Source organism: Anas acuta, chromosome 7 (genome assembly GCF_963932015.1).
Source record: "Anas acuta chromosome 7, bAnaAcu1.1, whole genome shotgun sequence".
NCBI classification, from domain to species: domain Eukaryota; kingdom Metazoa; phylum Chordata; class Aves; order Anseriformes; family Anatidae; genus Anas; species Anas acuta.
Genome location: NC_088985.1, coordinates 8,416,758 through 8,437,308, shown reverse-complemented (window position 1 = coordinate 8,437,308; position 20,551 = coordinate 8,416,758). Strand labels below are relative to the sequence as shown.

Genomic DNA, 20,551 nt, shown 5'->3' with positions numbered 1-20,551 from the left:
CCGACTGAACGACTAACAGGCAACGCTGTCCCCATCCACCAAAAAAGAAGTGAGAAACTCGGGGGGAGTATCTGGCATTTCTCTGAGGAATGCACTGATCCCCACCGTGATGCGAGAGCACTTCACGACCGCACACTGGCACTCGTTTGCTGTGCTCGCTGCCAGTTTCCCTCCCACATGTGCTCCATCCCAGAGGTAAAGTGAGTCTGGATGCTGGACAGCTAATCAACTGTAGGAAAATTAACGTGTTGGAGACGGTTCCTCTGTTGCGAGGTGCTTGCTGTTTAATAAAACGCAGCACGCTGTCACGTATCGCATACTTACACGACCCTGCTGGCCGCCTGCTCTGTTGGCTTGTGTTTTTGGCTGAGTTTTAGCATTTCTCGGAGTTGAATTTCTCTCTTCTGTTGCCATTGCCGAGGGGAGGATGGGTGCAAGTTTGGTGCTGGGGAAGGCAGCTGAGGTCCTTGACTGTGCTGCATTTTCCCTGGGGGACAGCAAGTTCCTCTGGTGCTCCCTGGGCACTGGCTGGGAAAAACACCTGCCTCATGGAAACTGCATTGTGACCCATTGGTGGCTGTTCTGGGGACAGGAGGCTCAAGGGGTAAGGGGAGGTGAAGCCCCTTCTGTTAAAGGGCACACAGGTTCTGCTTGTGGTGCTTCTTGCGCAGGAGAGAGGAGGGCTGCATGTCAGCTTCCAGACCTTGGGATGTCCGCACCTCGCCGTGGTCAGGACTCTGGCATGTGCAAGCCAGCCCATCCCTTTTGAAAAATTAAAAAACAAACTGAAGTCATTCTTCTGCTATGACCAGTGAAAGATAACTCCATTGGGACGGCCGTGAAATACTTCGTGATTTACCACCTAGAGTTTGGGTAACAGCAGCGCTGTCCCCTTCCAGCAAGGGCGATTCGGGCAGTGGTGCCTGCGGTGGACACAAATCCCGGTCAGCGGGCCGTGCCTGTGGGCCATGTGCTGCACAGCCCCTGTGCTCGGGCCCAGCTCCTGCCCTGCTCAGGAAGGGCTCCATTTGCCCCATCCAATGGGCCAACAAATGTGTACAACTGCTGTCATTCTTCCCGTCAGCTTTAGCTCACTTCCAGCATGTATCACATGCCGTACGTTTGTTTAGGGACTAAACCGATGATTAAAATATCCAGAAGAGACAGCAAACAATACACCCTGACAGTTAAAGACAATTTTTCATGTTGGCTTTGCTGAAATAGGGATCTCCATTATGTTACCTTTTTTCTAAGTATTTTAAACCCTTTATTTTCCATCTCCATAACATCTGAAAAATTTAGCAGGAATTTCGCTTATTTGCAGTTTCTTCCAGTCTTTGGCAGCTCTGCTAATCTTCATTCTCTCGAGTGCTGGTATAAGTCTTGGTAAAAATACCCACAAATTCAGCATTGAACATGTTAGGGGCTAAAGTTGCTGTCCTGAAAGTTTATTTGCTAGTACATAGAGTGCTTTTAGGAACATGAAAGAAAAATATTCATGCAGCATATCACCTCATTGACCTTAAGCTTCAGCCTGGCCCATTTTACGTACACTGGGGAAATGGCCAGGGAAGCTCCTGCCAGCCCAAAGAGCTGGTTGGTGTCAACCAGCTGCGGCAGCGCATCGTGCTCTGGGGTTACTGTCGTGGGCCAGAAAAGGAAGCCGCAGCTCAGAAAACAGCAGAGGCATGTGGCTGGAAGAGGTATGCAGTGTTAGGCTTGTCCAGAAACAACTGAGGTAACGTTTTAGAGGGATAATTTAGCGAAAGGAAATCGCTGTCCTCCCACCCGTTGCACGCATGCAGGCAGGGAGGGGCAGCCAGACAGAGGCAGAGGAGGGGGGATGTTTTGTACTGACATGGTAACGGTGTTGTCTGGAGAGCAGCAGAGACTTTGTCACTGTCTCAAAATAAACATGACTTTGGACACGGGAGAAAATACAGCAGCTCCTCAAGAAGACGTCGACTGCTGCCGTCAGCAGAGCTGCGCTCTCACTGCAGGAAAAGCAGAGCTCCACCTCATCTGGAGATGAGGGCCGTGAGGAGAAACTGTTTTCTGCTCTTGGCTTCCATGCCAGGCAGGAGAGGAGCCCCTGGGGTCCCAGCCACTGCCTGTCCTGGTCCAGTCAGCCCCTGGGGGCCACTTGCTTTTCCAGGCAGAAACACCCCTGAGGAAGGACGGTGTGTGAACTGTTGCTTTTATGCGCTGGAGGAAAAATCGCTACAAAGTCTCTATGGTTATATCCACTGCTAAGGAACAAGTGGAAAATATCAGCATACAAAGAATCTTAATTGTTAGGGTGTTAACCTTTCCTCACCAATGAAACCAGTCCCGGCATGCTTCAGCTCTTGTTAGGGAGCCAAAATATAGTCCCAATTCAATGTAAGCCAATGTTTTATTTTTATTAGGCACTTTTATACCTTAACATTTGTCTTAAGTGATTCTTTAAAGTCCTGTTGGCAAAGCAGGCATTGTTGCAGCCAACTGAGAGGTGCAGGATCTCAGGTGTGTTCCTGCAAGCTCAGCCAGGGCTGCCCCTGCCTTGGGAAAATGCTCCATCGTGCTTCTCCTTAGTGGTGCTGGTCCATGGTGGGTGCTGAGATTTGTCAGTCTGGCCTTTCTCAAAGCAAGGCTCCTTGCTGAGCCTGCTGCTCTGCTTATAGCAAAAATGATAATTTAAAGTACTGACTTTATTTTATTCTTTGCTATTATTTTTTCTCCATCTCAGGGTTGCAGGCACAGTGTTGCTTGATGTTGGTTTCTGACAGTATCTCAAGGGTGCAGAAGGTGGTGTGTTCGCAAGGCCCGCACATCTCTGTGCTGCAGAGCTGTGCATCTGTGTGCCCCCAGGGAAAGCACGGGGAGAGGGCTTACAGGGGAAGGGCAGGGCAGTCCCCACTGAGAGGCTGACAAAAACATGGGCTTGAGTTTGTCACTGGGGCTGTGTTGGGCTCTGACTACAGAAACTCGGAATTTTCAGCATCTGTGAAAATGTATACCATTTCTCTATCTGTTCCAACAGAAATCGTCTGCTCTCTGTACGTTATAGGGGCTGGTGGGTTTGTTCAGCACCTAAAGGAAGACAAGTGAATTTTCTGCACATCATGAAGCATGTAGCTCCAAAGAATTTCACCCTACATGTTCCAAGTCCCAACAGGATCTGTTCCCCTCTGATTGCTATACCCAGCTATCTAAAGCTGTGATCACACAGTATTTATTTGTCCTCCTGAATCATTTCTAATGGGCTCAGGTCTTCTGCAGTTGGGGCTGATCCTCTGACAGCAGTGCTGCATGCTCCAGCTGTCCACATCTGAATCAGACAACTACAGATTTTGGATCTGAAACTATTTTAGAGATTTTTGTTTTTGTTTTTCCAGCCTATCACGATAAGTATGGCACAACATTGATACAGGATTTTAGCTTGCAATTAAGAAAATCCACGAGTCCTGTGAGCTTTGAAATACTGTCAGCTCCAATTGCATCCCAGGGTTGGAAGTGGAAGTTTTGACCCACAGGTGTTGCAGTAGTGAGGGCCATAACCCCCAGACCTTTTAGCTTACAGCAGGTAACAGGTGCAGGCAAAGGCTTGTCAGTGGCTTTTGTGCCCCAACACATACAGAGTTTTAGTTCAGGGATGATATTGGGATAAAGCAAAGACTTTCCCTGCTGCTCTGCTTTCCTCTCCTCCTGTTTCCACATGCCCTTTCCATGTGCCACCGTAGCAGGCATTTTGCAGAAGTGCAAACCAGAGTTTTTCTTTCAGTACCCTGGTGTTCTGTTAAGGCTTGAGGGATATTTGGGACTACATGGCTGCAGTTCACCTGGGATCAGGGCAATAACTTCAGTGCTCTTTAAATCCCACAGATGTTCCCTTCCAGCACTTGCAGCTTGTAGAGAGTTTGAAAACCAAGACTTACTGAAGCATTTATTCAAGTCCTTCCAGCAAAAGTCAAACGTGCTCGCTTCCTTCTTGCATTCCTGTTGTAATATTTTGGGCTCCCCAGATAGAAAAAGGCAAATTAGTTCACCAAGTCCCATGGAGCATCCACATCAAAAAAAGGTTGCTTATTTTTCATATATCTCATGCTGCTTACACCACTCTTCTCCCCACCTTCCTGGTTGCCTTCTTACTAGGCCAATTTTCCTGAAAATAACTAAGACAAACTCTGTGACTACTTGGCTGTAAAGGTGGTGGTTGTTTTTTTTTGTTTTTTCTTTTCTCCCTATAAAGCTGGAAAGAATAAAAAATCTGTTCTCAGTTACTCTACTTAGGTGTGAAACTTGCCAGACAGCTTTCATACCCTGTAGGCGCTCAGTTCCCAGGAAAAATCATAGTTTGTCTCTACAGTAATGAACAAGCTTTTTTAGATGTTAAGGCTATAAGAGAAAAGGTTTTGCTTATGTAAGTGAGCATTTTCATTGCGTTATCTTGTTATAGTACAGTGACCTAAAAGGTCAACAGAATGAAATTCATTGTAATAGACTGATGTATTTAGTGAGCTACCAAAAGTCTTTATACATTCTAAAAAAATAAAAATAAATTTTTACATCACCCCCAGTAAGTCCAAGAGTGGCTTGAATGTCTTTCTTCCCTTCAGCCTAGTGTGGGCTTCCCAGTGTCCTCTCCCACAGCAGTTTGGATGGAGCACGTTTGGACAGCAATGGCTTGACTAAACCATTGGTACAGATCTTCAGCAATCCTCTAGGTGACTGAAATTCATAAAACGATTTTGAAATAATAGGTATTACAGGACCAAATTTTCTTTTGATGGACACTTCAAATTAACCTGCGTGGAAAACTTGTATGTCATTTGGAAATGAAAATGAACTCAAACTTGGGAACTGGAATACGTCAAAATTTCTCTCTGCTGAAAACCTCTACCAAATGCCTCTCTGTTAGTTTATCTCTGCAGAGAGGCTGGGAAGGGACTCTTACCAGACAGATTTTTGCCTGAGGAGCAGTGTCGTCAACACATTCGCACTCACCTTTCAATCCAAGGCTCTTAGATAAATAGCAGCTTGGGTAATGGGGGGCTATGTGTTATTTGTGCAATGTTTTTGCAAGCAATAAGGCTGGTAAATGCCTAGCAAGTTCTGAAAGGTTTTTTGACCTGCACAGTAAGGACACAAATTGAATTTGGTTACACAGACCTCAGCAGGGCTTTCTGTTGGAGCAGCACTGCTGTGTCTGTTCTTTCCACCCCAGCACTGGGCTGAGGCAGCTCCCAAGCAGCCACATTTTTGTTTGTGGCTAAGCTTACGTGCCTATAAAGCCAGCGTGCTCTGGAGGACCTGCGTACAGCACGTTCTCATCAGGCACAACGCCATGTCAACAGTGGTGGTGCAGGCCTGAGCCCCATGGGCACCTCAGGGCCTGGTGCTGATTGCTGCAGGGCCTTCCTCTGCCAAGCCTCTGAGCAGCTCTGAGGTTTGGGACCTCTTGCTTGAGAGTGCTGTGAATTGCATGCTGTGGTACTGCCCTGAACTCTGAATTTTTGCTGTTTACCGTTAACAAAGAAAATATGTTGGTATTGGTGTGAAAACGTGCTGTGCTTCCAGAAATTATATCAAGGAACAAATTCGCATGTTATCAGCTAGGACAGTTTTGGTTTCTTCTCATTTTTAGCATAGATGTGTTTCATCAGGACTATGGGATAACTTTCTGGACTGAATTCTCTTCCTTTGAAATATTCTGCATAATTCAAATTGCACAAGTCTTTCTGTTAAAACAAATCACAAAACATACAACAACATAAATAAAACTAAATATTGTAGGTTTTTTTTTTCACACACACAAAAAAAAAAATTCCTGGTCCATTTGGTTCTTATCCAGTTTTCTCCACTTGTTGGGAAGCTTTCATGGACTTGATGCCACACTTGTGCATTCACTAAGGAAGAAACAATATCCCTGGAATGAGGAATAAGCTGCTTACAGGAGTCTTAATAGTAGTTGATTCTCTTTTCTGGTGGAAGCCCATTAGAGGCATGTTAAAATGTTTTGAGCACTTTACAGTCATCTGCTTCAAATACACTATTTAGACCCTTAGAGAAAGGAGCAAGTGAGTTTTGCCTTGCAATCCAAGCCAGCCTCCCCAGCATGCTGTTTCCTCAGCATGGTTTTGTGATCACCCCCTCTGACTGCTGCAGGTAACAGGGCAGTTTTGCAGCCCAGGTGGTTTCTTCTTCACCTGAGAAGTAGAAATCCCCACTGTAGTGCTCGCATAGAGCACAAGTGCTGCTCCTTACAGAAGGGGCCTTTCCCCGAAATACAGATGCCAGCCCTGAGTCCCCTACAGTTCTGGGTTTTCTTGTATGGCACAGCGCTGCTCTCTTCAGGAGCTGCAGGGCTGCAGTGGTCCAGTGACAGCTTCCACCCAAGGACTTGTCTGGGTGAGAGGCCTGGTGGGTGAGCAGAGGGGGTATGGGGATAGAAAGGGCACCGGCTGGAGGCATTTTTGTGCTGAAGGCACTGAGCGTTCCTGCCACGCTGCTGGTGCGCTGCAAAATGGTGTCACAGGCCCAGGAGTGCAAAGTCCGTAACTGGGAGCAGAGCTGTGCTGCTTCCTTCGCTCAGGAAAATTTGTTATTTGTCTTAAATGCACTTCAGGCCTTAAAGCTCAAATGGACAGTGATCCAGCACAAGCCTTTCCACTAACCAGAGCAAATATATTTTAAGGTTCAGGGAAAAAGTGTAGCATTCATTTCCCATTTATATGCTTGCTTTTTTTTTTTTTTTCCTGATTTTGTTTAGGCTAGAAAATAAAGTCCCCAAAGGCTGAAAATTCTCTTTTCCCCTTCTACTTCCATTAAGACCCCAAAAAGGAAGTTCTATGACTCTGGTAGGAAACCTGTTTTCGTGAACTTGCCAATCTGTATCCAGCTCAGGCACAGCCATGGCTTTAGTTCAACAATCAGCCAGCCTCCAGCTGTTTGGGCCTGGTGCTAATAGCCAAGTTCACCCATTTGCTCTTAAATTATGTGCCTTTTGGGCTGCAGAGAGGGCTCTTCGACAGGCAGCTGAATGTTGGCAACCTGACTGTGAGGCTGACGAGAGCTACACAGACTTAAGCTCATAAATCCACATTTTGGAGATCTGGGTGTACTACCCAAATTGGTAAAACACCGCAGTGTTAGCTGCAGACCTCAGATACACAAATCATTTAAAAAAAAAAAAAAAAAAAAAAAGACAACGTTAGCTGCCTGGTTCTGAGTTCCTTTACTATGGCATCACCCCGGGCAATTTGCTCTCAGCTGTCACAGCCGGGGTTGTCTTTGCTGCCACTGTTTTCAAAGACTGGTGAAGTACCCGTCAGGTTCCCTGCTCCTGAGATGTGTTACAGGAGGCAGCACCCCAGGCAGACCTGGCTTTATTAGCTCTGCCATCTCGCTGTCAGCCTCATTCTCCCCAGCTCCCTCGGTGTTCGGCACCGTCTCTGCTCTCAGACAAGCTTCTCCCAGTGTGGCTTTTCAGGTCCTTTACGGTGCTTCAGAAAGGACTTAACCTGGGCCTGCAGAAGCTCTTGTAGATGCTGTGAGGACTCTGGTTTGCTATTACGTGGTTTCTTAAGCTCAGTGGTCTGCTTTGTATCAATTTAATTGCATTTTAGAATGAGCCAATTTAATTAATGGTTTCCCTCAGGATATTAAACAGTAATATATCAGATTCCTTACTGAAATCTATAAATGTTAAATTGTCTCCAATTCATTTCTTTAGTCTAATTTTGTCCATTTCTTTTAAAAATGCAATCAAGCTCATCTGGTAATATTTTCCTTTAATGAACATATGTTGTTTGATTGTCAAGATGCAAGTCACCTTGACCTCAGTTTCAATTAGCATTTCATGCTGGGTAGTACTGAATATGCGTTCTTGCCATATTATCTATTGAAAATTCACTTTTGATGTGAGGCTTTGGAAAATCCAATTTCAAATTTCCAAATAACCAAAGTCGTCTCCCCCCCACCCACCCCCCGACAGCTCTCTGACAAGGACCCTATTAAGCAGGGAAGGCTTTTACCCATAGACTCCTTAAAAATAATGGTTTCACACTGAAAAAATGCTCTGCTCTGATTTTCCTCTCTGTGGTTGCTATGCCAGCAGTTTCCTAGATCAGCGAGGTTTCACATACTCTTTTTTTTCCCCCTGCAGTTGTGAAACCATCTGGGGCTTTAGTTGCATTTCTGTTACAGTCTGGGAAATCCGTGCTTCTGAGGCGGAGGGATGACTTGCACAGGGAAGGGGAGAGGGGAGGCTGGGGTGCATGGGCCCCTCTGACCGCTGCACTGCTATGCTGAGGGTGCTTCTGCAGGGTACAGCTGCCTGCACAGTCAAGGAAAAGAAGCTAAGGCTGATAGCTGGTTGAAAAAGCAGTACTGGGATGCATAGTTTAGGTTTCCTATGAACTGGGACAGCTTTTGGAGCAAGTGCACACAAGAAAGATGGGCTTCACCTCAGCCATGCCTGGTTTGTTGCGGTTATTCTGCTGGCATTATTCATCACCGAGGCTTATATGTTGGTTTTGTTTCATTTTCCAAGCTAGAAAAGCATTCGAAGAGTGCATAAATCTGGATGATGCATCACAAGCAGAGAAAATGATGAAAATCCTCTAATCCAGTAATAAAAATAATAGAATATAATAAAACTTGTGAAAGAATAACAAAGACCATTACAAGTAAATAGTTCTTGATAATCAGAGTACATAAAAATAAGCAGGGCAAGAAGCACATGTAGATGTATTCTAGGCACAAATGCTGCAGATCTTAAACAGGGAAAAAAAAAACTAAGGTGTGTGAAAAGCAATGTCTGGTTTAAATAAGAATGTAGACACAAAAAATATGTCAAAAGCTTGGTAGAAGTGGAATGCTGTAATAAGAAGAAACAAATCATACAAGCATGACAGCTCTCACCATGAGAAGGCGTACTTATGCATCTATCATTTAAGGTGTCAGGAACAACAAAACAACCCACTTACTGGGGAATCTTTAGATGCATAGAAAAGTTATTGAAAGTACTTGCCCATGTTGTTCCTACACATGCTAAAACATTGTAGGGAAAGAGGATTTCCTTCCTTTTTTTTTTTTTTTTTTTTTTTTAATTTGGTGGATTAATGGATATAAGTAGCTGAAGGGGGAAAAAAGGACTGATAAATAGCCAGCATCTCTATTGAGAAGAGAGAGCAAACCACTGTTCGATGAACTCCTAATTATCTGCAGAAATAGGTGGCTATTGAGTGACAAAGGTTCTTGAAGATGTCAAATCACTTGGGACAGTTCAAGCGGGTGTTATTCGGGATTGTTCGGGGCAGTGAGAATATGGTTTTTGCAATTCTGAGCCGCTAGATAAGAATGTCAGAGACTTTGTATTGATTGAAACTGAATTTTAAGCTCAGTAGTGGCAGGAAATGCCTCCAGCAGTGCAAACACAGAGATGAGCTCAAAATGATCTACTGGCTTTTTTGGAAAGAGTTTGTAAGGTCATTAAAGGAACTTGTCTGAAAATGTAAGGTCAGTGCCACTAATGAGTATATCCAGGGAAGTTTTTCTCCCTAGTGACCAATGGGTAGGGTTTTCGTTATGTATCTTGTTTCGAGGAAAGGATCATCTTCATGCTATCATGTTAGGTAAATGAAGCTTATTATCCATCCCTTTCACTTATATTGTAATCCTTTGGTATTTGGGAGGGTGTGTGTACGTTCCTGTTTTAAGACATGATAATCTTATTTTGACTCCAGCCTAGTTTCTCGTGTAAAGATCTTGCTCTGAATCTTTTCAAAAGCTTTTGATGGTGTTCGTATAGAGGTTGCTTGTTTGTTTGTTTTAGTATTAGAACCCTTGATTTCTGTATCAGGGGGTTTTAATAATTCAGTTGAGATCTAGCACTGGTTAGGATTTTATACAGTTGGGGTGGTACAGAGTTTGCAAATTTGGTGGTATTTGTAGGTTTACTTGTAAGGACTTCTTTTTGCTTTGTGGGCATTCCTTATCTATAGTAGATACTCCCAGCTTCTTTTTGCTCTGTTTTCTCTTGACATGAGTTGGCTTGGGTGCAGTCTGAGCGTTATGCTGGAAACAGTTATTTAATAAGTAAAGTAAAATCTGTTCCATGAAAGTTTAATTTCTGAAGGATTGTCTTTTATGAGCTTCCATTCAGAGGCCGACTGCATAGTGTTTAAAATTAACTTAAGTAATCAGAAAAGAACCTTCTGGTTTGAAAAAAAAAAAAAAAAAGTCTCCCTTATGATTTTTGCTGTTTAATCTTTTTAAATAAATTTTAGTTTCTGCACCATTATAACTTGGACGTGAATATTTAAATTGTGTTTGGACTGCTGACCAGAGCAGAAGGTACTGCAGAAATCTCTCTTGCATTCATTGACTTGAGAATTGTGTAGGAAAACAATCAGAATGTGGTAAATCTCCATCTTCTTTCACTGGATTATTACACGCAGTGAAGTTCACTCCCCCTCGTTCATGCTCAGTTTTGCAAACCTAAACTGCTGGGCAAATGAAATTTATCTCCTCAAGGAACTTTTTTGGGATTCGTGCCCAAGAGCAGCTGACCAGATGCATGAGAAGGGAGGCCCACCGTGGTGCAGGGAGAATGAGGGAGTAGATTGTTTGTTTTATGAAATTTAAGCAGCAAAATGAACTGTAAAAACAATTTCTCGTGCTTGGATGAAGGGTATGTCTGCATATAGAAGTATTCATATTCAAATGTATTTCATACAGAAACATTTTACAACATACAAGCTTTTCCTTCTTACTGCTAAGGTACTTGTTCAGCAGATTTGTTTCCTGCAAATTTGTTCACTCTGCCCACGCAGATGCATTTGCTATTCTGTGCTGAACTGATCCACATTTAAAAAAAAATAAAAATCAGAGAGCTTTTCACTGGAGTCTCTTTTCATTAATGCCTTGCTGATAATATATGCAGGGAAAAATGGAAAGAAGTTAAGTCATTTATTGTTTCATTTGAAGAAGTCGCTTAGGATTAATAAGATTACTCTTTTTCCATGGAAAGTATAATAGCTGACCTTTAAAAGAATGGTTTTATTGTTCTGACAAGATATTGAAGTCCGTTTTTAATGGAAACATTTTTCTAAGAATCACATTCTTAAATGTGAAAATTATAAATTATTTCATTGCTAGTGATTACTTATGCGACACCACTAAAATCATAAACAAGAATTTAAACGGAAGAAAGGCTAGCAGCCTGTCTGCTCCTCTCCTCATCCCCACCAAGGCTGGTAGACATGTGACTGCAAGTTGTAAATAAGATAACGGATATTTTAGAAACAGGTGTTTCTTGGTTGCATTGGAGCTCAACCAAAGTTTCCAACCTAGAGCAAAAAGAATGATCGCTGTATGTTAATTGCTGATTACTTAGACCTAAGCAAAAGAACGGTTGCAACTTTCGCAAATATTTGCTCTAATATCTTTTATACATTCTGAGAAGGAACTTAAATTTAAACGCTTCTGAGAATAACATTGGTTCAATTGCATTATAAACAGTTCCTTTGAAAGACAATCTCAATACCTTTCAGCAGTTTATTTTCCTTTAAATAAGAAAGTAATATATTGTCTTATTTTATCATCCTGCAAAAACCTCAGGAGCATCCTCCATTAAGTGAGAGCTAGTCAGAGCTGATACACACTTCCTCTTGCCTCATCACTTTGGCGTAAAGCCTTGCCTTCAAGTAGGAATCAAACCATAAATAGAAATAAGTAGGAGAACTTAAACTTTTGTGCCTTGCAGCGTACCTTCCTACATCTGGGGTATGCCTGTGTATAGCTCCAGTTGCATGCTGCCTACAGAAAAAATAGCAAGGAAAGAAAATGCCTTCCTCCGCAGACTTGTGGCACAAACAACAGAGGCTGCTGTAGGTGGTAGCTGTCTGGCCCTGTTGTGAAGGTCTGTTTGGCCAAACCCAGGGGAAAGATGCACTTCCTCACCTTGGCCTGTGTTTCTCACCTTCTTCCCCTCTGTTTCGGGCTGCCAGCTCCTGATCTGCAGTTCCATAAGAGAAAAGCTGACTGGAGCAAGAAGGAACAGCAGTTTCTGCAAGGAAATGATGTCTGGCAATGAAGTTGTTCCTTGGAAGAAGCAGCTGAATGTGAGTGAAAATGGCTCCAGCATCAGAGGAAGCATCCTGCCACATCCTCCCAAACCTTAGAACAAGAGAGAAGAAATACAAAATGCCATGTATAGCAAATCCCACCCTCCTCATGCTGCTGGTGGAGGCAGCAGCAGCCCTGTTTCCTCCCAGCTCCCCTCCCTATTTGTGGCTCCTGCGTAGAGGCTTTCAGTCACTGCAGGGGAGCTGTGGAGCTCCCTAAAGACCAAGAGCACTCCTCTTTCTCCTTGGCTTTGCCCCAGCCAACCTACAGTGACTTCACAGGAGTTATTTCTTATTTACGTTAGTATAAGTGAAGGGCTCAGCTGCAAAAATGCCTTTTTGAGCCTCCCAAAGAAAGACTTCTAATGACTCGCTCACCACATACTTTCTACCGCTGGACTGACGATTTGTATGAAGAACAAAGAGGAGCCTGGGAGGGGGGGAATACAAACTATATTTCTTGAATGCCTCCTCCCGCCTCGCAGTGCACAGAGCACTGATCCTCTGCCATCCCTGTGCTGTGTGATGTTTAACTCCACATCTTGTAGTGCACGTACATTTTGCAGAGTGGGTCTGGAAAGTGCCGAATGCATTTGAGGTGGTGGATTACCTAGGAGGAGCTCTGTCTGTCTGGAGGGCTGCACAGCCCCCTCCTTGCAGACTCCCACTTACCCCATCTTTGGTTTGTTTTACCTCCCTGGAGAGGAGCCCAGCCCCGCTCTTTCTCTGGCACCACCCTTGCAAGTTGGCTGAACCATGTATGTTTTTATGTGTGAGTGTGTATGTATTAGTTTTGGGTAAGCAAATGCAATTGTGAGAACTTTTCAGTTATTTTTTTATTGCCATTGGCAGGGTTTAAAACCATTTGAAATACTGCCACGTTGGCTTGTGCTCTGTAAGAAATAGGGGGAAGGAATCAGCGTCTGCCAAATGGAAAAGGATAAAACTGGTGTAATGATATGTTGCAATCGTGCTGCAAAACCTACCACAGTAAATTACTGCTGTAACAACCTCCTTCCTGTTACTAAAGGCTCCAGCCCAGGCTTTTTCACATCTCTTGATATTTCACTTATCGAGAGAAGGTTACCTCTGCGACCCACAGCACTGTGCGAGTGCTAAGCTGCTTGGAGGACGGGTGGAAGGGAAGGAAGCCAGGAGGGGCAGGTGCCTGCTTGTGGCCCAGGTGATACCCGACCTGAGCACCATCAGTCCCTGGGGGCTGACCCACCTGAGCCTGTCTCAGCACTGCTGGCAGGGCTTACACTGGTGCGTTGGTCTGTGCTGTGTGGGCTTTTTTTCCTTAAGTTTGCTTACTGGTGGTCAGTACGGGTATTGGTAGGTCACCTGAAGTCTTCAAGGCACTACCTGCATAGTGTGGCTACCGGCACGCTCTGCACAGTGCACTTGGCAGTGGTTTAGCCAGACACGGTGGCCTGGGGAGATCCGAGGTGGCCTGTGGGAAATGAGCTGCATCTCCTGCTTTCATCCATCTCAGACGCATGTCCTCCCCGCAGACGTTGCGCTGTGCTTGGCACGCAGTCGTGTTTTTGTTAACACTGAATGAAGGAGTGAAGACGGAGAGAGGGCCAGAAAACCGAATTACTGTCCTGGTTTCAGTGATCCTCCTAGAGGGAGGGGAGAAGGTGACAGCCTCAGTGTGGGAAAGTTTTCAGGGCTGCTCTCCAAGCTGTTTGTGCTCTGTGGAGAGAGTGGTTTGGGTCTCCTGAATCCAACTGCGTGTTTCTGAAAGAATTATTCATCTGTTTAGGGGAAGGAGGAAAGAAAGCCTGCTCTTTGAGGGGAGAGCCGTGAGACCCTGGAGGTTTCAGCTGTAATGTGGTGGCTCTCTGACAGCACTTTCCAGAAAAGTATCATACAAAACTTCTTCTGAAGGTTAGCGCTGAAATAGGAAATCACTGGGAGGAGCTCAGAGCTGCCTCCTGCTTAACCTCTGCAAACCACCTGGTGTGATCCAGGCTGTCAGACCGGGGACCATAGTGACATCTCTTGTGTGGGTTTCACCTCCTGGCGTGATGGCCACTGAGCACTGAGGGTGCTGGAGTTGCACAGAGCTGTGCTAGGAGACCCTGAGAGTAGGGTGTGATGGGAGCACCCGTTCGTAGAGGCACCTTCCAGGCTGGTGACCCATGGGGCTCCCCACACCCTGTGCTAGTATGAGTGCTTAGCTGGGTGCTGCTTCAGCTGCTCCCAGCCTTTCCACAGCCAGCCCTGCTGTGCTGTTTCCCTTGGATATGAATAGACTCTTTCTATTTTTTCTTATAGGCTGTTTATACAATTAAATTTCCTTTTTTTTTTTTTTTTTTTTTTTTTTATTTTTTAAAAAAAAGCATCGTTAGCTTCCTGTGCTTGAAGTTCACCACCACATCCTTGCACTCCCCAAGTCCCCAACCTCCGCTGCTTCCAGTAATAATAATAAAACCTGAAAAGGCTTGTTTTGTCCTCTGTACAGCTACAACAAAATGGATGTAGATTTAGCTACGCTTTTCCCCTCAGTTATCTGGCAGTGCTCTCTTTCTCTCTCTCCAAGTCTTCCCTGTGAGGAATGAGCACAGCTGATCACAGGGATAAGGCTCAGCTCAGGGAGCGTGTGCTGGCCAGGGAAATTTTTTCCCTTTGATGCCCATTGCTCCCCACCTCTGGTGTCTCGCGCACGTTTTGCATTCTCCAAGCTCAAAGTCATCCGAAGTCACAGGCCAGAAGCAGCTTCTCTCCCCCGGCTGCACAGACCAGATCACCCCAAGGGGATTTTCCCTTGTTCAAGTCACCAGCAAAATATTCTGTACGGCTTAAGCTGAAGTATCAAACTATTTCCCAGCTCCAGACAGCGTGAACCAAAGGCTGTTAGGAAGAAATGCTCTCTGTTACATTAATGTGAGTGGTCAAGAAAAGCCCCAAGTAAAAGCTCTGAAAAGATGGGCTGGTTTGCCAAATTCTTTCTTTCTCTTCTCTTGTGAGGTTAACTAGACTTTCTCTCTTAAAATGAAATTTGATATTTATGTGAATATCTCATTCTCTATGAAGATACATTCTGTGTGTGTGAACAGACCAAAATACATATAAACTCTATGGAACAGATAGGTTGCAATATGTGTAAAAGAAATGGATATTTTTATATTACAGAAGTGAATGTATCTTATCCGTCCTTACAATGGATGCTCTCTATGGAAAATCCATTAAAAAAAAAGCAGAAGGGAAAATAAGAAACTTTTTATGCTGCTGATATAAAATGACAGAGGAGGAACTTTATGAATTATAATGGGTCTAGCAAAAATACCTCCCCGAGTACTCTTTCCAAAAGAAGATTTAACAAGTCAGAAGTCCTGCATACCAATGGGATCAGTCTGGGCTACTTGGTTCAGTTTTGGATCAAGGGAGTTTGGTTGTATTACTTGTGATATTAAATTCTCTTGGCTATACGTACCTTTAATCATGAATGTCACAGCGTATCTATTTCAAACAATGTTTGTGTAATTACCCAAAGTGGAAAACAAAGGGAGTGGAGTGTGGTTTGGTGTTGGATTAGAAAGGAAAGGCACATCTCATGATCATCTGGGTTTAGTTTCAGTGTTGTGGAGACCAGGCGTCAGGAAAAGGAGAGCGATTTGGTGCTGCTGCATGAGGGGAATATTTCTGCTGCTTTGCTAATGTCAAAGTTGGTTTCTGGCCTTTGTTGCTTCAAAGAAAATGTGCCAGGAATCACACCAGGGGTGGCCACTACCACCCCATGTCTTCACAGCAGGTAGGGAACAAGAGGTGCCTGGACATCGCTCCCCCTGTGCCACCTGGAATGGGGGCTGCTCTTGCTCTGGTCACTTTGTGTGGTTTAGGTTTGCTGGCTGCTGAACGGAGGGAGAAGGGCTAGGTGCTGCAGCCCACTTGCCTGCATTGCTTTAATCCCATCGTGGCAGGGAGAATCACAGCAATGAAGGCCATGGAAATGTAGCTTACTGCTGCTGAAAGCTGCCTCACTGAAGGGATTTAGTTTATTATTTCTGTAAGCGTGTCACTCTAATAACACTGGCTGTCAGGCCTGTATCCAGCGAAGGAGGATTCGATCAGGGAGGCGTTAGCTCCAGGAAGCCATTTTGTTGCTGTCATGGCTAATAGCTTGTCAGAGTTTCCAAGGTAATTCTGATTTTTCAGGAGACTGGTTTCTTGATTGTTTTAAAAATCAGTGGGCTTCATCCTGCATCAGCCTAAGGAGCACGCTTCTTTATAAGCTATTTTTTTGTTTGAATACTCAAAGCAGCTTTGCTTTGTTTGTTTATTTGTTTTTCTAGCTTTATCAAAGCTTTTCTTTTCAGCAGACGTGCATCCTGCCATAGGGTTTGTCTCCGTCCTTCCCCTGCTTGCGGCCCACTGCTGAGATGGGCAGAGCTGTGGGTGGATGGGCGCTGCTGGGAGATGTTCCTGCCAGATGTGACTCCCCCCTCAGCTGCAGGAGAAAAATGGCTTTTTTACTCTGCTGGACCACTAGATGGGGAAAGTGCATTTACATTCTGGGGTTGTGAAATGAAGCCAGGCAGCAGAGCTGGAGCCTTTGATTGTAATGAAGCACATCAAGCGTGTCATCTGCAAGAGGTGCGTGCGGATGACTCAGACTTGCCCTGCTCTTCAGCAGCAATGCCGCAGCTCCTCTGCAAGGAGCCAGGAGCTGAGCCATGCTGGAGCTTGGTATGCTTTTGGGGAGGTACTCTGCAAAACCGGCCCTTACTGTTTCTCCCCTGCCCCTGCTGATATAGTATAAACTCACTTTAGGATAGAATAAAACTGGTGGAATGATATTGTATACACTCACTTTAGGATAGAATAAAACTTGTGGAATGATATTGTATAAACTCACTTTAGGATAGAATAGAACTTGTGGTTAAAAGTTAGCAAGGACAAAGTAAACGACGTCTTGTTATCCGTAGACCTTCTGTTATGTTTAAGCATCTTGTTATTTGAAAACATCCCGTTATCCGTTAACCTTCAGTCAGGCTGAGACTTGAGATAACTTGACTCAATGGTCTGTTATGTCTTGTTAACTGAGACATCCTGTTATCTGCCGACCCTCAGTTAAACTGAAAGACAACTCAGCATTTTTATAGCTTGGAAAACAACTGATTAAGCAAAGGTGAAAAGTGCATTACGAGGAAGACCTACGGCCTTCCTCCCAAAGACCACTGCCCACATCCTGAAGACCCCGGCCCATAATTCTTGGAAGGCTTTGCGCAAGCGCAAGGACTGATAAGCTAATTAGCACACGAAGTGAGAGTAGGCGGGGTTAGGTAATGAATACGTATAGGCGCTAATAGAATATTCATTGTTTCGCTGTATAAATATGAGATAGTTTGTCATTTCGAAGATGCATGATAGGCAGAAGGATCCCCCGTGCATCCAGCGCTGCAGTGAAGAATATACCACTTAAAGAAATTTCGGCTATGATCTTTAAATCACTGCCCCAGCTTGTCAAAGGTTTCCGTGGCATGGGGCAGCAGAAGGGTGACTCCCTGGGGCCAGGGGGTGCCCAGACATCTGTTGGCCCCTGCACACACCCTGCAGCTTCACATAGGGAATGGAGAGAGGGCATAAATAGTTCAACAAATTTCTGAAAAGAGCTCCCGAGGCCAAGAAACTACCTGGGTACCTGACAGCTCATGGCAGGTTCGAGGCAGAAACATAAGGCAACACGTGCTCAGGGTCTTCTCTTGCAGGCCTCTGGGCTGATTTTACTTGCTGGGCTCAGGGTCTGGTTCCAGTCAGTGTTTTGACTCAGTGTTACAGTAATTCAACAACTTTCTGTATGCACCGCTACTTACAGAGTGGATGTGCCTTCTACTAAGCCGTGTAAAGATTTCCAGGCTTCCTATGGAAGTCCTTTCCTTTTCCTTTGTAAAGTACCTTTATTTCTCTAAGGTATCGCTGTGCTATTTTGGGGAGGATATTTAAAGTGGTGCAACCATCAGAGAGGTAGCAGCTATAAAAACACCCACCTCTACCTGTGCAGGCAGGAAAATGAGCCATACCACAAGAAGTTGCCTTCACGCCAGCATGCCTGAGGCTGTGCAGCTCACTGGTGTCACCTCTCCCTGCTGGTCCCCACCGGGCATCGGGTCTGCATGGGGCTTCGTCCGCCTCCTCACCATGCACCAGACGTGAGCCTTGCTGTTTGCTTGTCACAGCTGATGGATCCTCTTGTGAAAGCTCAGTTACACCAAATCGATGTCAGCTCAGAAATGAGCCACAAAAATGTGTTTAAATAAACACACCTGCATCTTTTTGGCACTTGGAGTTACTGTAAATAGCTTAGACCAATATATGTACGAGTGTTTATATCCTTTCAAATACCACCACCAAGCAACTGGAGTGCCAAATGTTTTGTAGCAGTTGCGTGCTTTATTGCTGCATTTATTTATGAGAGGAATAATGTCTTTGGGATAGAGTCTGGAAGTCAAAGATATGAAGGAAAAGAAGATGCCTGCAGGCAAGAGTTGCAGTTATCCCTTGTGTGGTTGCTGCTTGCTGTTAAGGAAGACCTCTTATGTTTAACTAGATTTTCCAGTAGGACTCAAAACTTTATCAATGGAGTAAATTGTAGAGGGTCTGTTATTTCCATGCCTTTGGCTATGAGAAGTCTCTGTCATGTACCGCAGCATGCCTGGAGATGAATGATATGTGGAAGTTTTCCCCTTTTGTTTTGTAGAAATGCTTCCATTGGGGAAATCTTAGGCCAGTGCTCCTCTCAAACCAAGAAAGCGCTGGTATGAGAGCAGCAGCGTAGTGTGTACCCAGGGAAGTTGAGGTGCCTGGGTAGCAGCAAATTGTTTCTGTGACATGGAATAGAGGTATTTTTTTTATTTCATGAACTCACCAGCTTTTGATTTCGTATCCAAAAATCTTGAAATGATTCACATAGGACAACAGAATTAGTTCTATTTTAAATATGAGGAAACAGAGTGTGAGTGTACACAGGAGCAGGGCTTCTCTCTCCCTTCCTACCTCAGCCTGTGACACTACTTCAGACGGGATACATGTATATGCCCAGGGCACCTCAATGATGGAAGACAAGGGACAAACCTTCTTTATGATATCTACCCTGATTTTGGTTGGAAAATATTCTGGAGTGTGTTAATTCTTCGTCTGCTGACATGCAATACTGTGGCATGGCAGGTCACACTGCCCAGCCCCTTGAGACGAGAGGTTCTTTGCCTGAAAGGTAAATGAACGTCTTCCTGATCTCTTGGAGTAGTTTTTGGGTGTCTGCCGTGCTGGAGGGTTGACTGCAGAGTGAGTGGAGGTGCTGGTGGCAGCAGGGTGGGAAGGGGCTGCTGTGCAAGGCTGGTTTGCATGGGCTCTCACAGCAAGCTGTGAAGCTCCAGGCTGCTCAGGCATCCAGGCCAGCCAGGCTGCCGCTGGTCACACTGCAGTGATGGCACTGCAAAAGACTTCTGTGCCTTCAAATTAGCTCTTACACATCGTGATGTGCATAGAGCAGTTTATGCACTCATTCTTCCAGACATGCTAGGGTTACTCTGCATCCTAAACCTTAGAAAGCCCTTTTATGCAGAGTTAGATGATGTCTGCCAACTGTCCCCCATGTCTGGTGGAGCTGAGCTTCAAAGATACTGCATTAAAATTAGGTTTTAAAAATTCATCCATGAGCAGCAATAGGGAAATCTAGGAGATGAGATGTAATCATGCAGTCCGGCCTTCCCTGGGCATTCAAGTGTAACAGAAATGTGGTTGCTACATTCTTAGCTTGTATTTTATGCTCTTTGTCAAGAACCTATTTGTCTATTACCTTGATTTATATATGGTCACTCTTTGGCTGGTGCAGGAGCTACCACTGAGGTTTGCTGCTGCTGCTTCTGACCATTCTTCTGCAACCCTTGGTTAAAGAAAAAGGCTGCAGGCCACACACGCCATGTAAAGGATCAGTACCTCAGCAAGATAGAGGCAGGACAAGATTGCTTATTCTTCTTGTTTGGGTATGTGGCTCACATGGGTTGGTTTTATATCCTGAATTCTGGAGAGAGGCATAAATACGAGACTGACAGTTTCCTCGGTCCTCCAAGGGCTTCCCAGAGCTCTCCGTCTGAGATTGCATTTTTAATGGAGGACCATCTGCTGCAAACTCACACATTTGTTAGCAAATGCCTGCCTAGTGCTGTTCGAGTAACACCCAAGGTAGATGAAACAAATTAAGAAATGATGCCACCTGCTTTTCTATTTGTTTAGCTCCTTGCGTTTCACAGCACCTTGTGTATAGTCAGTTTTACTATACCCCTGCATGGTCTGTCAGAATTTGTTTTTGTGTGGCTTTTACACATGCATTGTGAGAGATAATGGAGAGAACCGTAAAGATTGTGAAATCACAAAAATAAATAGCTGGAATGCAGAAGTGCAGTGCCTGAAGCTATCTGCTGACTGAAAATGGC

General features: G+C 44.7%; 1 protein-coding gene across 1 annotated transcript in view; it reads left to right on the top strand.

Annotated features, from left to right (window-relative positions):
• PHYHIPL (phytanoyl-CoA 2-hydroxylase interacting protein like) overlaps positions 1-20,551 on the top strand; it is a 126,040-nt gene that overhangs the window by 4,707 nt on the left and 100,782 nt on the right. The window lies entirely within an intron of this gene.